Here is a 22,638-nt window from a genome sequence, read left to right as displayed (position 1 = left end):
ATATATATATATATAGTAAAGAACTGTTATTCCTATTTCCCACATCTTTGCCTAAAGGCCCTTGATTTCAAAATATAATAACTCAGAGGGAAAAGGGGTTATATCTGCCACTTCAAGGGGGGCTTCTGCCTTCCTTAGCAGACACCTGTCTTTCAAAACCGAGACACTAGGGTAAGAGATTTGAGTGATAACTCCTATCTTGCAGTGATGCTCCCATCCAGGTGGATTCTGGGTGTCTCCTGAATGGCTGGGTGCCAGCAACTGCAAAATCAGACTTTATGTCTTTCCCATATATATTATTTCCTGATTTTTAGCATGAAACCAGATTAAATACCAGATGAGCTTATCTTACAGGTGTATAAACACAAAAGCTTTGCTCCAGGGATTCACACTGGCTGTAGTGTGCACTAGTTTCTTTGGCAAAAGTGAGGGGAAGAAAATACAACCATTATCTAGGGTCTATAGTTGCATATTCCACAGCAAAATAGCTATGCTAGAAGCAGCAGACACACTTCTGGAAGCTGAAAGCATTACAAAGAAAATGGATATTGAGTAGTCTGGTCCTAAATCACCACTTTATGCACCAGTTCAGTATCAGCAGTCATATTCCACGAACTACATCTGTGAATATGTTTTAGGTATAAAGCAAAACCAAGCTTTTGCTACTGGATTTCAAAGAATTGTCCCCAAATTCAAAATCTTCAAAACATCCATATCCAATACTGACACCTAAGAGAACTGGTTTGAGAACTGATTTACCCGAACCTGGTGTTAACAAATTCATATCAAAGTTCCGTGGGGACTTCGGTCAGGAGAGCTGGCTGTCCTTTGGCTCTTAAAACAACCAATAAGATTTGTAACTGTTGTCTAAGCACCTTAAGAGCGATTCGGTTTTGAACAGCAGAAGAAATGCATACTTCTTTTCAAATGAATATAAATTATTACCGTTTCTGAAACAGCCTTCAGTTTTTGTTCTATGGCCTATAAGTATTTCTCTAACTGGAAAATTACATGCAGAATACAGCAAAATGTGGTTTGTTTGTTTTTTTTTTTTTCCCTCAAAGGGCTTAAAGCTGATCTTGCATTAGTAGGTTAAATACATTCACTTCTAGAAGACATGACAGCCTGAAGTAAAAAAAGAGTTTAAAGGTGAAAGGGTTATCAACTGGAGAAAATTATCCTGACACCAGTCTCCTGCAATTGTGAACAGATTGAATTATGTGATTTTAAATGAGATCTCTTTGGCAACTTTTCCATGCTAAACCAGAAAAAAAAAAAGGAATTTATCAAGGGAATTACTGTTTTGCATTTCCCTCTCACATACACAAAGGAATAAAATGCCTTGCATTGAAAGAGAATGCTTTTTATAAAAGCCTTTTGATTTTCCCTGAAAAGAAAGGCCTCTGGCATGTTTTGTTTGTAATTTTAACATGCTTGTGCATGTATGAATTACTGTATGTGTATCTATCTCTAAGTGCCAGACACGTGTATTTCTGTTTCTGCATGGAAAATACAGATATCTATATGCACAGAAAACCAATAGTTAAGCATTCTGCCTTGAAGTCTTTTGAACTGCAAACACTTTAAGCAGAATTCATCAAGGCTGGGTCAACTTCTTTGACCTGCGCATTTTTAAACAGTACTAGATCTCAGTTTTATTAGATGTATTTTACAAGTGCGATGTTGCTGCTGTTATGCAGTAAGTACTGGTTTTGTCTGTAAACTTTAACATGTTTCAGAAGATTTTCTAGCTGTTATGGATAAACACTAAAAAGAAGAATGAAGAAACACAAATCAAAGCAAATCTCCTCTCTCTCTTCAGCATAGTTGCATTCAGCTGGGATTTCATAGCAGTTTTATAGACTACCTGCCTTACCATAGGCAAAGACGTTCTATGACTTAATTTCTTCTTCTATATGAAGAAGGATTAATATAGAGTTATTAGTGGAATGCCATGTCCATGAGCAAACTGAGAGTGGTAGGGATTGAGCAAGGGTACTGAACAAATAAAGCTTTTCCCTTTCCATACTAAAAGACCCCAAGCACCAGGCTAAGTGGGAGCAGGAACTCTGTAAACTCCCAGGAGTAATTTGAACCTCACAATTGCCCATGCTATGCCTTGGATCTGCTTTATAAAGCCTCATCACATAGAAGAAGATCAGGAAAAGGAAGGAGGACAGCAGGATACCTGACTCCACAACCAGGATTAATGGATGCAGCCACTAAGTGCCCCTGACAGGTAAAGAATAACGCCACCACTTGTAATGATGTGTCTTTAATAAAATGGAAAGTCTCATCCTTAGTGTGGGCTCAGAGCTGATCTTTTCACCTCCCTGAATAACGCCTGTACCTTTCTCTAGACCTGAGACAACGTCACATGTTGACCTCATCCCTCCTACTTCAACTTCCTCCTCTTCAAAACAAAGCAGTGCCTTCAAGCCACCCACAGGCAATGGAGCCTTGCAATGCAAGGCCCATGTTAGAAATCCAACCTCAATTTTGTGTTGTATTTTCTGTTCAAACCAGAGAAAACATCAGAAAGAAATAAAGACAAGTCAGATCCTCAGCAGCTGGCTAATTCTAAGCTTATTTCTATTGCACAGAAGCCAACCAAACCAGCAACAGGGTAGTGCCAAAGAGCATCAGGACACACTGCCAAAGAACAAGCCCTAGGCCTAGCTCCTGCTACTGGAAAACCCCAGACAAATGCCTGGCAAAGAGCTGGCCCCAGACTAACACATTGTTATTGTGGAGGAAGGAATGATGACACAATTTCCTGCACAGTATTTATGCACTTGTGCCCTGGAGCTTTGGCTTCTCACTTCAGTGGATATAAGAAGCAAACCAACTGCAGGAAAGGCGTTTCTGTTGCCTAAGGTATTGCCGTGAATATTTGTCCTTTTTTTTCTGTCTATTTTATAGTAAGTTGCTTGATTCCCATAGTGATCTTAAATCAATGAGAGGATGTCATCATCACACAGAGTTTGCCATCAAGGGCAAAGCAATCAGCAGATAATGAAGAAATAAGGGCATCAGAAAGGTGGTATGAGGTGTCACAGCAGGTAGAAACAGTACTGAAGACTGGGTTTCCAGACTCCCTCATACATGGACTTCATCCTTCTTACTCGGCTCATTCCCATCCAGACAGATTGTGACATTTATATTGTTGTGCAATTACAGCAAAAGCCAGACTTTTGTTGCACTGGCACATGTAGGCTCCTTGCCTTATGGATGTCTTCTGGGATAAAGGCAAAGAGAGTTTGTACAATTTATGTCAAACACGTAATTCTGATGTCATTTCATATACACACTTGCTACAAGGTCACCAAAAGGTATTTCTCTCCCAGGGCATTTTCTCTTTTTCTTTTAATCAGTGTTACTGTTCCTGGACTAGGATGGGGACTTAAGGGATGAAGAATATTTAGATTATTTTGAATAAACTAAGAGATTTCCCATTATAAAGAAGAACTTGTAAAACTCTGAGAGAACAAGCAGGATTTATTAACATGATTATCACATAGATATTTTTTTATAAAAGATTTTGTCATTATGCTTAAAATTTTATTGGTGCTTCCTCAAATGTGCAACAAACCTCTTGCTGCAGGTAAAACCTTTAATAAACAGCTCTTCAGATCTTCCAATAGTAGAGTCATATTGGTGCTTATTTTTTCAAATTCATAGAATTCAGGGAATGATAACGGAGCTTTAAGTTCCCTCTCTGCTACATCTCTGCATTGATATACTAGGAGACAGTGCAGCTCAGAAAAATTTACAAGCCAAAGAGACAAAAGAGGTAAAAGGCTGAAAAAGTTAAAGATGCAGTAAGTTATTTTCATAGATGATGTACCAAGGTGGCAGCTGAGACTGGCCATCTTTATGTTTCAATCTCTGATTAAACCACAATGTCTAGTAAAGAAGCAGATATCATTTTGAATCTAGAAAAATAATGTATACAGGGTTAAGTAGTTAATGATCTATTGATGTAACAAGGTAAAGCAAATGGGAAAAAATGCAATTTGTACTACTGGCATAGGAGAACACTTCCTCAGGTTTGTGGTAACAGAAGGGCATGAAGCAGACAAAATATATTCAGTTTGGCAGGACCAGACTATTAAGAGCAAAAACGCATTTTGTCCCTTTCAAAAGTATGACTGTTTCTACTGCAGACCTGTCAAAGTGACATGCATTAGCTGTCAACTTCTTACCCCAGTTTTATACAAGCTGACGTGTATGCAGGTAGTGATGGCTGAATAGCAACAGTGGTACTTTTAAAGTGGACAGCTGTTGCACTCAGTTCTTACTTAAAGTGCATGAAAATTGGTGTTATGCTGTGAGCAAATGACAGCAGAGCAGAGGCCAAGAGAATGCTCTTGAATGAGGTGGAAATGTTATGTTTTCTTAGTGTTAGCCATGAATTTTGTCCTAGCGCCAGAGTGGTTTCTATGCAGGCTTCTTGCAGAGTGAAACAGAAATGATGGCTCTGCTGCAGCTTTTCCTCAGTCTGTGGCAATTTATCAGCACGATACCAATCTCTGAAATGTCTAGCTGTTGTTCTTCTCTGAAAACACAATACAGCTAAGATAAACAGTGGTGCTTTACAGAGAAAAGACAGAAGGATAAACACAGGTTCTAAAACAGCAATCACTTTTCTTCATTTTGAAAAATTTGTTACTAGAAGGGGAAGTTCATGGGCAGGAGAAGGAAATAGAGATGACACCATTTTTCTGAGTTGGCGCAACAGAGGCCTTCAGTTTTGTCTCCTACAGGAAAAGAGCTGCTATTTCAAAAGTCCAGCATAAATGAGATCATCTATAAAATAAAATATATCTCTGTGAAGAATGTCAGAGACTATTCTGCAAAATTTATTTTTTAAAATAGTTCTTGTTTAAATAAAAAGCCCCCAGCTGAAGAGGAGTTATTCCTTCAGTGAGGACTGAAGGATTTAGAATACAGAAGAATGAACCATTTCTGCAGCAATTAAAACAAGAAAAAGAAAGATAAGAGCAATTGAAATATTTACCAGCTAAACCAACAGTAACATAAGAAACATGTAAACACCTCTCAAAAAACCAAAATATTTACCACAGGACAGCAGCTATTTGCCTTTGCAACATGTGAGAGACTAGCACTAACTTCCCTCTGCAGAATGCTGCATTAACAGTCTTCCTTTAAAACTAAAGAGTAAAAGAACTCTTTAATACTCACTAATTTTTCAAGGTCGAAACTGAAACTGCACTCCATCCTGCACTATTCTACAAAGAAGAACTGAAAGGCAGGGCCTTTCTTGCTTTATGCTGCTCCCCACCTTGGGAAGGAAATTTAGTTGTGCCAAAGTCTGCTCTAAATGATTGAAGCATGATGATCTTGCTCAAAATTATTTTCAACGTTTGGCCTCTTGCATTCCATGATTTACTTGGATTATGCCAGAAAATTTTTACAATTATTACATTTCATTATGTAACCTTTGACAACAACATCCATTACTCAGCATGTTGAAGACTTCTATCTATCTATTGAATTTCTACTTCCTGGATGAAATAGATAGTTAATTACAACTTGGTAAAATCACTGGGAAAAGATTGGATCCACGAACAAAAATCTGCAAGTTTTACAGTCAGTAACTAAAAACTTACATAATTTTTTTTGTACCACAGTAAATAATTATAAAAAGTATAAACAAAATAAAATAATTATGGGTTTAGATGTTCTTTATTAACTGCTTTTGTTTCTTTCATTAAACTTAATTGGGTTTTCCACTCCAGGAAAGCTGTTTAACAGGAATCCCCTCTTTACTTTTTAACTGTACAGTGTCAAAGATACATGATTCAATGTGATGGTTATTGACTAGTTCTCTTACAGAAATGTTTCTTTTAGATTTTGAGGGCAGACTTTACTCACAGGTTACTACAACTTCTGTCTCTACTACAATCTGTACTGCTACAAAAGATTTTGAATATTCTTATAATCTAGAATAAATTTAGATTTTTTTTTTTCTGCTGTCAATTAAACTTTCTTTTCATCTTCAATGAAAGGTAAAATTTCAGGAAAATTTTATAGAATGAGTATAAAGAAAAGTTTTGGGGCTTTTTGAGGGAGGGTTTGGGGGTTTTTTGTGGGAGAAATATTGAAAGTCCATACGTTCAGAAAAACAGTGGAAGATTTTATATCCATACAAAGTTTTTTTATAAAATTCACAAAATTTTTTTCCATATATAAAGTTTCTGGTACTCTTAAGAAATCATCAACAGTAAGATTGTCTACTCAAGTCTGGGGAGTAGAACAACACCCAGAAGAATGGATACAATCCAGCTCAGGAATGGCTCCTTTGAAATAAAATCTGTGGTGTAGAAATGAATAACTACTAGACCATACAGCTGCCAACTCTGGAATTTTGCATTCCACATTTCCCTTAACCATAAAAAATGAAGAGGACCCATGTTCAAAGGCAAATGTAGTAAAACATTAAATTAATTTTATAGTGTGCATATTATAGGTCAAGCATGTCTAAAAGTTCTCAAAGCAAACTACAACTATGTCACTGAAAAATATTTGCTATGGAATAACATAAGTAAAACGAAATAATAATAAAAGACATTTCTATTGTGTCTCTCTTCTGCCTCCTCATTATACTTTTAATAATACAGATGGTATTTTTGAGCATATATTAAAATCTTCTCTTGCTTTTTCTGGGCTTAGTTCTAATGATTTAACTCACACTGACTAAACTGTTACCCATGAAAAGGAATAAAAGGAATCATTCATTTCCATTCTACTTTCTTTGAGATAAACTTGTTTCCAGCAACTGCTTTCCCTGTACGCCATGTTACCATATTTTGCTTTCAAGTATTCTTTTTTCTCTTAAAACCCAAAAGACTTATTGGCATATTCCCATTTCCCAAACTCAATGGGAAGGATCTTCAGCTATGTTACAGGAACATGGAACCCCTAACTCAGAGAAACCAGCGCTACAACGTACCAGCAAATACTGGTCATGACTTCAAGAAGGAAGAAGTACATTTGCTTTTGTGACACTAGTGGTATTAGCATAAAAATAACAATTTTCAGGTTGCAATTATTTCTGAATAACATTCCTGTTCAAAAGAACTGGAAGCACCCATTTTGCTTATGAGTGTCTTCAGCTGGCTTCCTTTCCTATTGTAATATTAAGAAAATAAAACTCCTCTCATAAAAGATACCAGCATTTATTTATATTTTATGTGAGAGAAGTTTTTAGAGGTAGTGGAATATCAGATGTACCTAAAAACCTGATATATGGAGTAATAGTTACCTGATAAGCTAAGCATGTAGATGCCCTTGTTATGACCTCTATTTTCTCCCTGAAATGTTTTATTCTTTATAGGATTTGCATTACTACCTGTGAATCATAGCTGCCAGTAGGAAGAGAATTACATTTTATACCTAATCAAATACCCTTAAATAATCCCAATTATTTCATAACACTGAAGCATAAAGCCAGACCTACAAAAAAGTTGAGGGAATTGTTTGGTTCCGTTGTGGGGGAGGCGTAAATCTGAATCCTGAGACACTTGAGATTTTAATTGAGAAAAAAGTGATGGTTAAAACATGGGGAGAGCTACCATTTGTAGTCTGCACTACCTTTCTGTGGAGCAGAAATTATAAATCAGTCAACAGCAAATTCTAAGCACTGCTGACAACAAGGACAGGAATAATGGATAGAAAGGAAAAAGGAAGAGGGAGAATGAGAGAAAGATGATAGAACGAGTGAAGGAGGTCATGCAACCAAAGGACCTGTTTAAAATGAGTCAGTATATTTTAAAGGATTCTCCTGGGTCCAACAAGATTGTTCCATGTAGAAGACTTCAATATCTCTCAGATCTTCTTCTTCACTAAATTTTTACCATGAAGAGAGATCTCCTAAGATATAGCCAGATTAATGAGTAAAAAGGCAAAATCAGCTACACAGATCTGTAATAGAAATCAAGAGACCTAAGTAGCTGCTAGGAACTCGAAGCCAGGTTCTATCATCGCTTAGTAGGTGGGATTCGGATAGCAATCATTGGAACATTGCAAGATTTCAGAAGGGCTCAGAATTTATGAGACTCCCCACTTATGCCTAATTGAAAGATTGTGAAAGTTAGCCTGGATTCCAAGATCTGCGTTAGTAATCATGTAAAACTCAGTGGGTTTGGAACATTTCATCATTACTTATCATCTTAAAAAGAGATCACAGCACAAGGATTGTGTTATATGTATTCAGACCTATTTGCATTGATGATTCTTCACCTTTAGCCTTTGGTTCAACAACATAGAAGGAATGAATTCATGCATCACATTCACTTGAGTTTTATTTTTTCAATTAGACATGCCACCAAAAGCTGATGTAAAGATCTTAAGATTGACAGAGCATGCTTTATCATGTTAGCACTCAAGCAAGTCATCACTCGAACAGAGGCATTGTGAATGAACCATAACATCAAGTACATTCTCCAGAAGAATGAACAATACGCTGCAATAACACAGCACAAATGTCACTGGTAGAAATAAAGTATGGAAGCGAAATAAAGTATGGAAGCAAAATAAACTCTCGTGCTTCAAGGCATAGATCAACAAGGGCTTTACACTCAGACTAGAAGCTAAAGGGATTAAATCTTGTCATCCAGTGCTTGTGCACTGCTCTGCACAATGGGATCACTGGGTTCCTACTACTACGCTGCTGTAGTAACAATCACCACAAAAATCAACATGGGACAGTTGCAACACTTGATCTTTTTACTGAGGGTATAAAGAAACCTTTCTCTGTATGTGCAAATGCTCAAATGATGATATCTGACATTGCCTTCTGAAATATTGACTCTCAAGTTCAAATTCCCTACTTTTTACACAGGCTATGTTCACACTCGCAAGGTTTGATGGTACCATATCTTTTAAGTTAGAGTTGAGGATGCAGTAACCCCTTTATACACATTTCAGGAGCTTGGTTTTCAACTAGCTCTGGTTTAACACTGTAAATTTCAGCCCATTATCACTTGCTGCAGGTTAGGTCCAATGCCAAAAAACACCTTTTGGTTTATGTTGACTAAAAAAGTGTTGATTTCCTGTGATTCAAGACCACTGCATGTTTCAATCCAAGAAGCAGTTGGAGGGGTTAACTGGATGATTAACTTCAGAAGCCTGTTCCTGACCTGAAGCAAATTGCTTTTGTAGGCACACTAGTCTTGGCCTCAGAGCACACACCAAAGTACCACTGAAGTGCTCCATCTGGAATGCCCAAAGTAAAACCCTAACAAGCCCCAGGTGTCACAAGGCAGTTCAGTGCACCCTTGGAAGCCACCAGGAAAACTTACACCCTGCTGCCTCATGACGTGGAGCAACCTGAAATGCAACAGAGCTGTGAGCATGTGCCAGTGCCAGATGTCTATTCAAAAGCTGAGTGGCAGAGGCAGCACAAAATGCTCTCTTGTTTCTTAGTGTCTCCATGTTATTACACTAACAAGGCAAAGCCCCTAAGAGGAAACTTCTCCACATTGTACAGAAATTACATACAGTGTCTCACCAGTAAGGACTAAGCATCAAATCTGGCTCCTTAGAAATCGTTAGTCCCTCACTGACAAATGGAAAAAGACACATAATCACATCTTTCCCACTCTTCCCATCATTTGTCAAGTGTTCTCAAACCTTGTGCTGCTCTTACTGAGGGTCTCTTTTCTGCTATTAGAGGCTGACTGCCAAGACCAAGTTTGCCAGACAAGCCAAATCTGTCTAGCAACAAGGTACACCAGAGCTCAGGATAACATCAACAGAACCTGATGCCAGGCCCAAAGGTGTGCATGTGACCTAAGCCACTGACTCTCTTGCCACTTCCTGTAAGTAGCTTTGTCTGGTGTGTGCTTCGACATGCCAGGCTGCCAAGGCCAAGCCAGGCAGACATGCCATTTCTGGACACACAATGGATTCCTTATGCAAGAAAACAAAATCGCAGAGGTAGAAATTAAACTGCTGGGAATAGGTTTGACTTAAGAGGAAACTCTACATCATACCACCGTCAATTATTCAGCACATCAAGATCTGTCTGCATTTTTATTGGAATCTTTGTCTTTGAAATTTTGAGGAAGACTGAAAAGCTATGGACACCTTGTAGTGACCTTCCAAGCATCTGTTGTGATGATGGAGAACCACCTCACATATCTCTTGCTTTTTAGCTGCTTGCATAATATGTCACTGCTGAGTCCCATTTCACACCAGCTATGTTTGCTTAAGAGACCCTTTCAAGTCTCCTTATATTTTCTGGCTTTTCTGGAGTCTTAATCTCAGAGCTGAAGCTGACTCTTTGATAAATACATTTTTTCTAAGGAAACAGAGGCCCATTTGTCTACTGTCTTACCTACCTTCTGGACAGATGGTGGGTTACCGTGTGTTGGTAATGCTCTTCCTTGGGATACTGCTATGAAGGTTTAGAAAATAGACAAGAAAAAAGTTGTGGCACCATTAATATAGTTTTGTTCTCTCTGATGCTGAAGTCTGTAGGTGGACTAGATGTCATCTGTCAAATTAGTTCTTGGGGAAAAAATTTTTAAGTACAAAATTTCCAAAAACCATCATACAAACATATGCATTAATGTTTTAACATTGTTAATATGTTATTAACATATTAACAAATGTAGTTTTTTCTGTGGTCCTGGAACCTGTGAACTTTCTTAATGCCAGACTGAATTATGAGCTCCTTCCTAAAAATAAAATATTAAAGCCCTAAGTCACATGCCAATAAAATTAAGGGAAATGTAGTCACAATAATATGTGCTGACTTAGAAGTTAAGCCAAAAAGGGCCATCTTTCTTTGTCTGGGATAATAATTAATATTATCTTGTATTTTTTGATTTGCCAGTTGCATATATAAAACAGTCTGTAATGGATTCAGGCCCTGGTAGAACCTTTATTTTCTCCTTCCAACTTTCTTTTACTCTGAAGTACAGGTGGATAACACTTGAATTAGCCTCATATTTAGATGCACTGAAGAATGTTGTGGTACTCACTGTTTATTATATGTGTACACAGGTAAACACACACACACACATATATTCACACACAAGAATTGGGTGTCAGAAAACAGAGTTTTGAAACTAAAGGATGTGCGCAAAGGTCAGTCCAGCACTTGCTCTCTAGTGTTTTCTCATTGTGCCTCCATACCCTTTGATCTCAGAGTCTTAGCTCTAAAATGGATCTATAACCAAGCTAGGAACAGTGAGCAGAAGCATGAGGTAAGCAAACAGGGAGGATACAAAAGGGTGTTGCTCAGGTTTGAGGCATTTGTTTGCATGACTACTTGTAGACCAAGGTGAAAAGTGCAACTGGCTTTTTGGACTGAACAGAGTGTGTAAGCAAGCATGAAAAATAGATTAACTCTTACCATTGAGAAATATTTGTGCTCTCAAAATCAATGGGTGATTCATGACAACAAGAAAAGGGCAAATATTGAAGACAAAAGGCTCCAACCTGTGGTTTGTATTCAATCTGCTCTTATTATCAGGTAAACTTGTTACAAATACACAAATAACTCATGCTCTAGGCTGTGATTTCACTAAGGTAAGAAGATGTGTGTTGATGCAGATAGAGTAAATATAAGCAGCAGACTCTCTTGTAACTGATCCCTCTTTAATCTTCCTCAATTGATGACAAATTGCCATGTACGGAAAGCTTTGTGAGAATGTAAGCACTTCAGATAACTGAAACCTACAAGGCAGCAAGCTGCAGCAAAAGTGCCATATTCCCACCAACTAAACAACCTAAAAAAACAAATGAATATTAAGCAAAATGCTGCAAATGTCAGCAATCTTTTTATTTTTCCTGGAACTATGGCTTCTATGATCTATGGGAAAATGAAGTTTCTCTACGTGTTTCTTTAAACAGAGATTGCTACAATGTTGATACATTGGTCTAAATTAAATACATGAAAGAGGTTTGCAGAAGATTTTCCTTTTAAAGTTCTGATTTTGCTACACATGCAAAGACTCCCTAAAATCAAGTCAACACAGGGCTGCAGTAGGAACTTACTTCCTGGAGAGAGGTCGTGTCACTCCTGAAAGTTACAAGTGTCTATCAAATATAAAGGTTTCTGTTACAGGTAATGAATTTATTAACCAGCAAGCTTTAAAAGTTTTAACCCTACATATAAAACTTGCTTTAATATACTACTGTGGCTAAAATGCTTCTGTTGTGTTTAAGTGATTTCACAAGGCTTTAAAAATGCACCTGTCATACTTCAGATTCAGTCTTTATTAGCATTCTTTTATTGTGAGAGGCTGAAATGGCAAAATCAGTCCCACTAAAACATTGACTCAAAGCTCAGAACTCCTGGTCTTCTAGAAAACCCATTGAGCTATTCCAGAAATTTATACCCTATAACTGGAAAAATAGGTAGAAGAGGAACAAAGTCAGTGAGAGTGTTTAATGATTTAAAGATAGCAAATAGGGCTGGATTAGGCCTGAACTGTTGTTTGAGTAACATGGGGTATTGAGAAGTCCCTTGCAGCTTAACAGTGAGGAAAAATACATTGTATAAACATGGGAACTCAAGGGTTCTAACGTAGCCAGGACAATTATGTGGAAATATTACTGTTTTATAAAAGTCCTGCTTTCTCGTTGGTTTTAAAACAATATTGATGTCTGCTTTGTACCAAAAGAAAAAGGTCAAGGTGTTTCTTTCCCTTCTGCTCAAAACCTAGATTGTGTTCAACTTAATCAAACCCAGATTTTAGCCTGAGCTGTACATACACATACAGAGCATATTTTCATTGCTTCACATTGCCTACGGTTACCATGGACAGCATGACAAAGAGGAATTCTATTTTAACAAAGCTGCTTAGGAGCAGGACTCAAAGAAGCCTAGATTTTGTTCATCACAGCTGCTGGAGCTCTCACAGGTTACATTTATGTTGGTAATGTGTCCTCTGGACATGATACCAAAAGTCTCTGCATGTTGTGCTAATCTATTTAAATTCCCTTTTTTACATATCACAGGTGACTGAGGCTCAACACTGGATCAGGAAGAACTCCTGCAATCATATTATCATAAAATGGTTTGGGTTGGAAAAGACTTTTAAGTTTCTAAGTTTGATTTAGGCGTTCAAATTTGCTTGACTTGATCCTGAAACCTAAAAAATATGTGTGCCAAGGCCACATGACAGACTGCCAAGGAATAACCCATTAGAGAGACACGAGAGGTCTGGGAGGTTAATATGGGGTAAATCACTGCTTCTCTGGACACATGGAAACCCAAATACTCTCTTCTAGTCTGCTCCTGAAAGAGAGAAGCTATGCACTGTTGAACACATGGGAGTAGGGACAAAAATACAAATAATCCTTTCACTGAATAACTTCAGTGCAAATGTTTTGGAAATCATTTCCTCCTATTTTTCTCCAGTGTTTTGGACTGATTGGAACCAGTAGGTATGCTATAAATAAAAACATCTTTTAATGTCATTCCAAAAAATAAACAGCTTCTGAGTCCCTGGATAAATTCCAAGTCTGTTTAAGGAGGTTTCGTTATTAATTTTTAAAAAGGGAACTTAGAATTAAGCTGATGAAAGACCATGTAGGCAAACTGAGAATTCAAAAACAGCATTAGTAAAAGGTTAATAAAAGAGATTTTTCCCCTCCTTGTCTCTCATTAAAAGCAAAAAAGATATCATTGCATTTTTCTTGACTTCTGAGTTACAGATGTCATTTTTCATTCTGGTTTACTACCAGAGTGACTATATTATTTGCTTTGCTACCAGTATAATGCAAACTTGCAGATGCCTCTATTTCTTGAAATGAAAATATGTCTGGTTTTATGAAAAATTTGCTTTTCAGTTATTCTAGTTTGCTAAAGCAGGACAAAGGATGATAACTGTGATCTCTCTCCCTTTCTTTCTGAAGCATCTTTAAGTCTGCTTCTACACTGACCTGGTAGCAGCCTTCCAGTATCTGCAGGGTACCTACAGGGAAGCTGGAGAGGGATTCTTCATCAAAAACTCTTCGGAAACAACCTTTATGAATCTGGCCTCATGTAATTCATGTGAAGCATTTCTGTATGTATTTAGAGTCGTTTTTAAACAATGTATAAATATGCAGTGAGGAAAAAATACTTTCATAAAAGAGCTTACATTCTACATCAATAAGATGAAAAGAGTAAGGGAATATTGTCTCAATATCTTGGATAAAACAAAAAGCTTTTCCAATCACAAAGGAAATAATCTGCTATATTTAGTAAATGATCCTAGGATTTCTGCATCTTGGGCCCATGTAAAATACTAATACTAATAAGTGTTATGTATTAAAACCTCCTAATTTCTATCTGCAGACAAGGAATTGTATGTTCAAATGTAATATCCTACCCATTTCTCAATTAAGATAAGTAGCATAGAGATGATAAAATCTGATTCAGAAGACCAAACCTGGAGATGAGACCAAAACCAAATCGTGACAGTCAGTTCAGAGATATGAACTACCTAATTACTATAGATACTTACCAACATTTGAATTGCTATATATTGCTGTCTCAAGGATATCTATACATACTCCTATTTACACCTCTAAAGAACTACTATATTTATTATTATTGACATTAACAAATTATTCTTTTTAAAATGTTCTATGAAAATTATTAAGAAAATATGGAAGGCCTACATTCTGATAATTACAACATGGCTAAAAAATCCCCAAACTTCCCCAAGTTCATAAGTTTCATGCTTTATCTACATAGTTTTCTTCATTCTTCAAGTTTCTATGAAAGTAAAAAGGAACCAAAGACTAATATTGTTTTGACAATGTTCAGGCTTTTAGGAAGATCTATAGAAGCTCCAAATCATCTTTTCATCCCCTCAATGTAAAGAGAACATATTTCCATAAAATCCTCATGAATCGAGCAGAACATTTTTTATTAAGCATTTGCTACAAATCTTGACATATGAAGATTTCACAACCTGTTTGAATGTGTTAAATTTACATTTTACAACTATAATTCATTGGTATCCTTTTAGTTTGGAATCTATTATAACCCAAAATAATTTTGTTTAGATTAGCTGTCTAGGGAAAAAATATTATTTTTAAGCAGATTATTTTTGTAACACAAACATAGTGTTTGCAATTTTTTAATTGGATTGAATATTCTTCAATATAGATCACTTGCCATTACAAAAACAAGAGAACAAATCCATCTTTCTCCAAACAGGCTTTAATAAATCTATTTCCATTTATCTTTTATATGTGAGAATATCCTTGCTTTATCTTTTATGTGGTTTATTTACTCTTTTTTCTTAACTCTGAGAGCAAAACCAATCTTGTTGTGCTAAGCTTTACAACTTCTTTAAACTCATTTCAGAGATTTAGGTTTTCATGGGTCAGCAGTGATCAGCACAACGGTGTGATGTTTGCATTATGAATACTGTAGGTGAATGCTTCATTAAAAAAAAGGGAGGAGAAAAAAGAAAAAAAAATCCCATTGGAATGCTGAACAAATAATCATGATAATGTTTCATTTTTAAGACTTTTACAGGCTTTTCTTTATCAAAACAAAATCTGGGACCTAATTTGACCTGACAGAGTTCCTTTAGTGCATGGAAATTTCACGCAATTACCAATTTTGACATCATATTTTAAACTGTGGTGTTACTCTTTTGTATGTCTTTCACCTTGGTGTTAACACTAAGCACTGCAAACAAAGCAGATATTTTTCTAGTACACATGAGGAGTGTAATGTTAATACACTTACAAGCAGATTTAGAATGGATGAAAAACAAGAAAGGCACTTAATAACTTTAAAAATGTATGTGTATGTATATATATGTATATGTATACATATATATTTTTTTTAAATAGATATAGATGGGTTCAATTTGGATGCAGTTCCTTAGAGAAAAAGTGTTCTATTGACATGTCAGCTGTGGTTTAGGATAGTATTTTGAAGCTATTTTTAAAAACCCACCAGAGACAAAATACCTATGAGTCTCTTTTAGAAAAGAATCCCAAGACAAAACATCATTTAGGCATGTTGTTAATTGGTTTCCTGAACAGAGATGAACTGACACAGTGTGCTGAAGTGTGTTTTCTATATACTATAACCCAGAGTGGTTTTTGTTGACACACTGGTGAAGAATAATTATTTTGGAATGTTTCATTTTGTGTCCCTTCGGACCAGAAATTTGGCTTGTCCAGAATTTCAATATCAGAGTGGATGAGCCAGAAATGTTATTGTCATGAGCTGTCCCTTTAGGGAGAGAAGAAAAAGACTGGATAGAGAGTTTTCCAAAGTGTGGACACGTCTAGTTTGGCCAAAGAATTGTGAGATGTAACATTATGTAAGAAAAGAGACAGGCAGATCCCTCAATGTCCAGAAATTTAAATGAGCTTGTTCCAAAATTAGTTTTTCCTATTTGGATGATTAACAAAAGATAAAAGAGGGATTGACAAAGATTGAGTTAAACAGAAAAGCTTAGTATTGCACTAGAGCACTTCTAACTTTGCTTTTCTGATGATTCCTCCTATTTTACCCTCCCTCTGGGTGCTAAAATTATTCATTGGGAATACCTCCCTGCTACTACCCATGACCCTTTTTAGAGAGAAGAACCCTGTCCTGGATACAAGAAGTTCAATAAATGACAAAATGGGAGTGTTAAACACACAAGAACAGCAGTCAAAATCCAGCCTGCTGAATAGGAGGTCACCTAGGCCAGGAAGTGGGAGAGAAGGTCATGACAGTCGTCTGGAAGGGATAGATGCAAAATCTGTCTTGAGTTCTGACAATTTAACAAACTCTGTCTCACAAAACACTTCTAGGAGTATTGGGGCCTAGATTTTTCCTAGTTGTCAAAGAATGGTGTCCACACTTATTTTTCCTTGGGCAGACTGAATGTACACTTACTTTCCCCCAGTACTGTACCATCTAGGTTAGTTGCTATGCAGGGAGGGAATTTTTCTTTTCTTGTTTTGACACTTTCATTTTTACAAAATCTCTGGATTCAGGTCTCTGGTCTCCTAAAATATTTCCCTATTGTTAGCTATAAGTTACTATGAGATGGGGTGCTTCCGTCTCTTAAAGAATAAGTAAGTATTTGTTTGGACAGGGAAAGAAATGATGTCCACACTAGCGAGGAAGTCCTGCTAGAAACCCAGATTTGGCGTTGAGCATGACATAAGATGGTTTGTGTTCCCACATATCATTTCTTTTACTTCAGGGGCATAATGGTTGGATCCATACTGCCTACTGGCTAATACGCCTGTACCGTTCTTTGGCAGCATCAAAGAAAGTGCTAGAAAGCACCCAGACTAAAACCAGGTTTAGTCCTGAAGAGGAAGAGAGGACTAACTGGGTAAAAAAAAAAAAAAAGAAAAAGAGGGGAAAAACCTTCTTTTGTGCCAGAGAAGCCAGAAAATACTTGAACTATAAAAACTCCGAATAGTATAAGCATCAGTTAAGTGGGTTTTAGAACTTAAACCCCTTTAGGAGGGCCTACAGGCATACATGTAAGTAAGAAGACAACTAGATCGTATAATGCTGCAAGCTTAGAACATGGAAAACACTGGGTGGGAGGTAGGCAATATTTGAATGGCACTTCAGGGCTTTCATGAATTTTGTTATAAGTCTCTTCCTACTTTGGTTGTAGTAAAAGCATTAAACATGTCCCAGTTATAACGAGTACAATGATTCTACCCTGATACTGCAAAAAGGCTATAACTATATTTTTGTTGTGAGAATTCCTCTTGCATTTGCAAAAGAAAAAAAAGTATCATCTTTCATGAAGCTCAAAATGTCACATTAGTTTCTGTTTCTGGCAATCAGGGAAAGGTCATGGCTTTAGAACTCTGAAGAGTTTGTTCTAAATAATTTCCAATTTTTATATAAACCTTCAATAACCCAAGTTTGGACTCAGATGGGATACAGTGTTTTCACATTCTTGAAAAGCTCTTGAAAAGTACGACAGGACTCAAATATTGATTAAATTCAGAGCTTTTCTATTGGTTTCTGGAGAAAAGGATCACCATGCTGCTGAGCCAGATTGCTCTATGAAACACATCCTACTTTAGTCTTTTATAATTTTTTTTTCCTTCTAGTGAAAGAAGAGGAAATAGTAACTTTGTTCTTAACTGCATTGAGAATTTACTAACACTGAGTTTTATGCTACATTTTGAAGAATCACGCTGACCTAAGTGGAACAAGACCTTTTCATTTCAGCTAGTCACTGTGACAGTGAATACTGCAGTCTGGTCCTTAGCAATGAATCTAAACAAAACCCTACCATTTGTTCCAACTAAAACTGTTGATATTTAAAAATGAGCCATCAAAAAAACATAAAGCATTCCTGAGTTCTCTGTAACAAACATTACTCATAATTATCTTGAAATGTTCCTGTACCTGATGTGGTTTTAGCTCCATCAAAAATGTTAGGATAAATAAGTAATTTTCATAGCTATTAGCACCATAATTAAATATCCATGCTAGCTGTGGCTTCAATAATGAAATTTCTTGGCAAAACCTTTCCATCAGAACTTGTTCTGTGAAATTCCATCATTTCTAAGTAAAACAAGACTTAAGATCACAAACCCCGATTCTAATGGGAAACATTAATCTGCCTGACATCTGGGTGGGCAACATGGAAGCAGGGATGGATGTGCCACAAAGGAAAATTTTCAAATCTGCCCAGGAAGGCAGCAATGGTGTCAGGTAAGCCAAAGCTCACTTAGAGTTGAACCTTTAATAGTAAAAGTCTGAATGAATACCAAGTATGGCATTGCTGCTAAATGGGGAAGGTGGCTTAGTTACAGCAGCCATGGATAAGGCTGAGAAGGATCAATGCCTTCTTTATCTCAGTCTTCACCAGGAGAGTTTCCCAGGATTCTGTGGTTACAGGAAGACACAAGAGGTAAATGCAGTGAATGAAGATCAAGTCAGGGACTCTGGTGAGAGAACTCAATCCCTGTGAGCCCTTGGGGCCATATAGGGTGTTCTGAGAGTGACAGTCAATGGCAAAGCAAGATCACTCTCTATCATCTCTGAAATGTCATGGAAATAAAGTGGGGACCCCAAAGATTATAGGAAAGTAAATACTGTGCATATTTTTAAAGCTAAGTGCAAAAGAGTGATCCAAGGACTACAAATTGCTGAGTCTCATTTTGGTCCCTAGGAAAATCATCAAGCAAGTCTTCTTGGAATCCAATATAAAAGACATTGTAAAAACATGTAAAAACATGTAAAACATGTAAAAGACAAGACAGCTTGCAAAATCAGCAAAGGTTTTCTGAAAATACCTCATGCCCAGCAGCCTGGTTGTCTTCTGTGAGGAGCAAGTAGATGAGGTGAAAATTGTGGATGTCCCTGGGTTTTAGCTGGGCTTTTAGCATTCCAGCTAGGATTCCATCCTCTGTACTGAAGAATAACTCGGTGGTTAAAATCTGATATAATGCCTGGGCCTAGAGGATAGTGATTAAAGGGTTGTACTCTGTCTGTGCTAGTGGAGTACTGCAGACATTTTTCACAGGGCTTGTATTCTTTAGTGTTTTCCCTGGTGATCTGGAGGGAGGTGTTGGAGAGCAGTCTCATTAAGTGTCCAGATGGCAGCAAACTAAGGGTACTGGCTGACCCTGAACAAGGGTTTGGAGAGATGGCAGACCCAAGCCCTTCAAAGTAGCACATGGTGAGGAGAGGAAGAGCAAAGATAAACTGAAACAAGACAAACTCAGACCAGATATAATGAAGAACCTTTTCCTCATGGACACAGTGAAGCAGTGAACCAAACTGTCAAGAGAGGTAATGAAATCTCTGTCCTTGGAAGTTGTCAAGATCTGACTGGATAAAATATGGTCTGATCCCATAGCTGACTCTGCCTTTATTAATAGGTTGTACTAGAAGCCTCTAGAGGTCCCTTCCCACCTAAATTATTGTAGGATTCTACCAGCAGAGTAGCAACACAGAATTGTACATTGTTTTTTCACATAATTTATAAAGCAAAAAGGATGGTGGCACAAGTTTGTTTTAGTTATTTCTGCTGAGGAATTTTTGTGTGTGATGGTCTTTAGTTCTTATTGTTATCTTCATCTTTCCACAGTTTTACACTCTGCTTTGTTTAGTTAGTGTAATTGATTCTAGTTACCAAATTGATTAATGAAAACCACCCTGTCAATAAGTGAGTTTAAAGAAAAAGAAAGCAAAATGTTATTAATCAAAAAACAGGTTCCCTCATGGATAGTAGCGGAGCCAAACACAATGCATGAAAGAGAATTGACCTACCAAGAAAGAGAAACAGGGATTTCAAGAACACAGCTGTTTTCTTTCCCAGTGACAAAATACACAAAGAAAGTGCAGGCCCCAAATGTTTAAGGACAGGAAAGATGTTTTAGTAGCTTGGCTTTATCCTGCATTGGCTGTCCTAGTCAGGCTTCTTTGAAAGCATTCATGGCCATAGTCAAAAAAAATAATTCAGTTCAGAGGACTTCTTTCTTTTTTTTTCACTGAAGTGAACTGATTGTTTCAAAATTTCCAGTGAAAAGTAAGTATGGTCTCTTATTTATTGTTTCTCATAAAGAATAAAAATAACTCCACTTCTGGCCATTATCATTCCCACAAAAAATAACCTCAGAAACATTTCAGGCCTCATCCTGTAGCTTTGAAGTCAGTGGGAACAGAACCATGTCCTTAAAACATAATGTTTCAGTTAGATTTTGTCACACAGTTGCTCACATCTTTGTTATTTTCTATCAGTAAGATTATTATTGCCTACTTTATGAACACAGATTGCTATGGCTTCTGGAAGCCCTTGGAAACTTCTGGAAGAAGGGATTTCTATCCCTCTATCTCTCTAGAGACTGGTTCCACTGAAATCTGTAGGAAAGTGTGACTTCCAGAGCTGGTAAAATAGGTCTGATAGGAGTTGATTCCTGTAGGTACTAAGCCTATGTCCATACTATGAAATTAAATGCGCTTACAGCTGTGCTCTGGCACTGCAGCTAACTAGCATGGAAAGGCCTGCATCCATGGTATGGAATCCTTGTGCTCTCAGAAACTGAACAGCCACATCCAAACTGTTCACAACACTCTCTCTCCCCAGCTCACTCCAGAACTGGTTTGAACAGCCGTAGCACTCCTGGGTCAAAAACAGCCAGGTACCATCCAAACTTGTTTGTGTGGCAACAAAGTGGCAGGGCATGCTCCTTTCTACTGTTTAATTTATTAGTGTGCATAACTTCAGGGTGCAATTCATCTACCTTAATGTAGACATCCGAAAGTTCAACATCTAAACCTTTATTAGTTACCCTGGCTTCCTGTTATACTCAGTGGAAGCAAATCCAGGCCACAATTCATCTGACCTGTCTTGTGTACTTAACTCAATAAGATGGATTTCAATGTGGGAATTCCCATTTTTTTCTTCTGGCTATAAAGTGAATCTGAGGTCTCCAGGTCAGACTTAGACCTCTAACTATTAGGCACCTGAGATAAGGTGAAAGATACCAGCCTAACAGACTAATAAGTTCATCAGTGTATCTTTCAGGTTAAAATATATATTTTAAGGACCTTGTAGGTTAAATTATAGATTTTTACTCAATAAAAACAGTAGAAACACTCACAGAGAAAATGCCCTGTCAGAAAACCTAAACTTTTCTCAACAGAATAGAGTATGAAAGGGTGAAAAGTCTAGGGTTCTTTCTGAATGTGTTGCCCAGAACAGTAATGTTCTCTCAGTCTCCCAGAAGTATGATGGAATTTATCAGCAGACATGCTATCTTCATTCTTGTTCTAAGCATGGAACAATACCCATTTCATTCATTTTGTTTTCAGGGGCTGACTGTCTTAGAGGATCTACCTGAAGCAGTAGGATTTCATTTCTCATCTGTGTCTGGAGCTGCAGAGGAGGACAAGGTCAGGACTCTGCCCTCCAGCAGCATAACTGAGACAGTTTGCCTTAAGTTTCATTAATAACCCCTCTTCCACTCTGACCTTCAGTCATAATAAATACCTGGGAACCATAGCTGTTGATTACATTTGCAGTAGATGCCAAGTTATATCATTTCTGTTACCATTAATGTAAAGAAAATATTTGTGTCTGAAAATAAGTCACACTGCAGCCTATACACATTTTTTTGCAACCCTTAGTCCTTGTTACCTTCATTAGATATTTTTCTAATGATAATTAACTACGAAAACATGACCTAAGTAAAGTTATCAAAGGAGAGCAATTATGGGAACATGTGCCATATTATTCCAATTAGGTAACTGCTCATGGTGGTTTCACGTAGTAACAGCACAAAACTACTGTTCAGCCCACTATTCCCACAGTTACATTGATAAATGATCCCAAAGCTGCCTTTCATTCGACAGGTCTGTTTTTGGACAAGGGCCAGACAAAACAAAATCACAAGATTTATAAGTACTGCAGTTGGAGGGTAAAGAGGATCTGAAGGGCATGAGCCCTGCTCTGTCTTCTCAGAAATAAAGCTTAAGAAAAGTACTCCTGGTGGGCCAAATTGTAAGGACTCCATTCAATCCTTAGCCATCATTCAGGCAAGCTCTTGCTGACATTATTATCAATATATCTGCAAAAATATATAACCAAGGGGTAAATTGTGATTCGTGCTTTATTTGTGGGAGGACTAGAAAGTGCCAGGCCTGGCGGTACAGAATTTCCCTAC

The sequence above is a fragment of the Corvus brachyrhynchos genome, unplaced genomic scaffold (genome assembly GCF_000691975.1).
Source record: "Corvus brachyrhynchos isolate BGI_N302 unplaced genomic scaffold, ASM69197v1 scaffold116, whole genome shotgun sequence".
NCBI classification, from domain to species: Eukaryota; Metazoa; Chordata; class Aves; order Passeriformes; family Corvidae; genus Corvus; species Corvus brachyrhynchos.
This window is presented reverse-complemented; position numbering follows the sequence as displayed.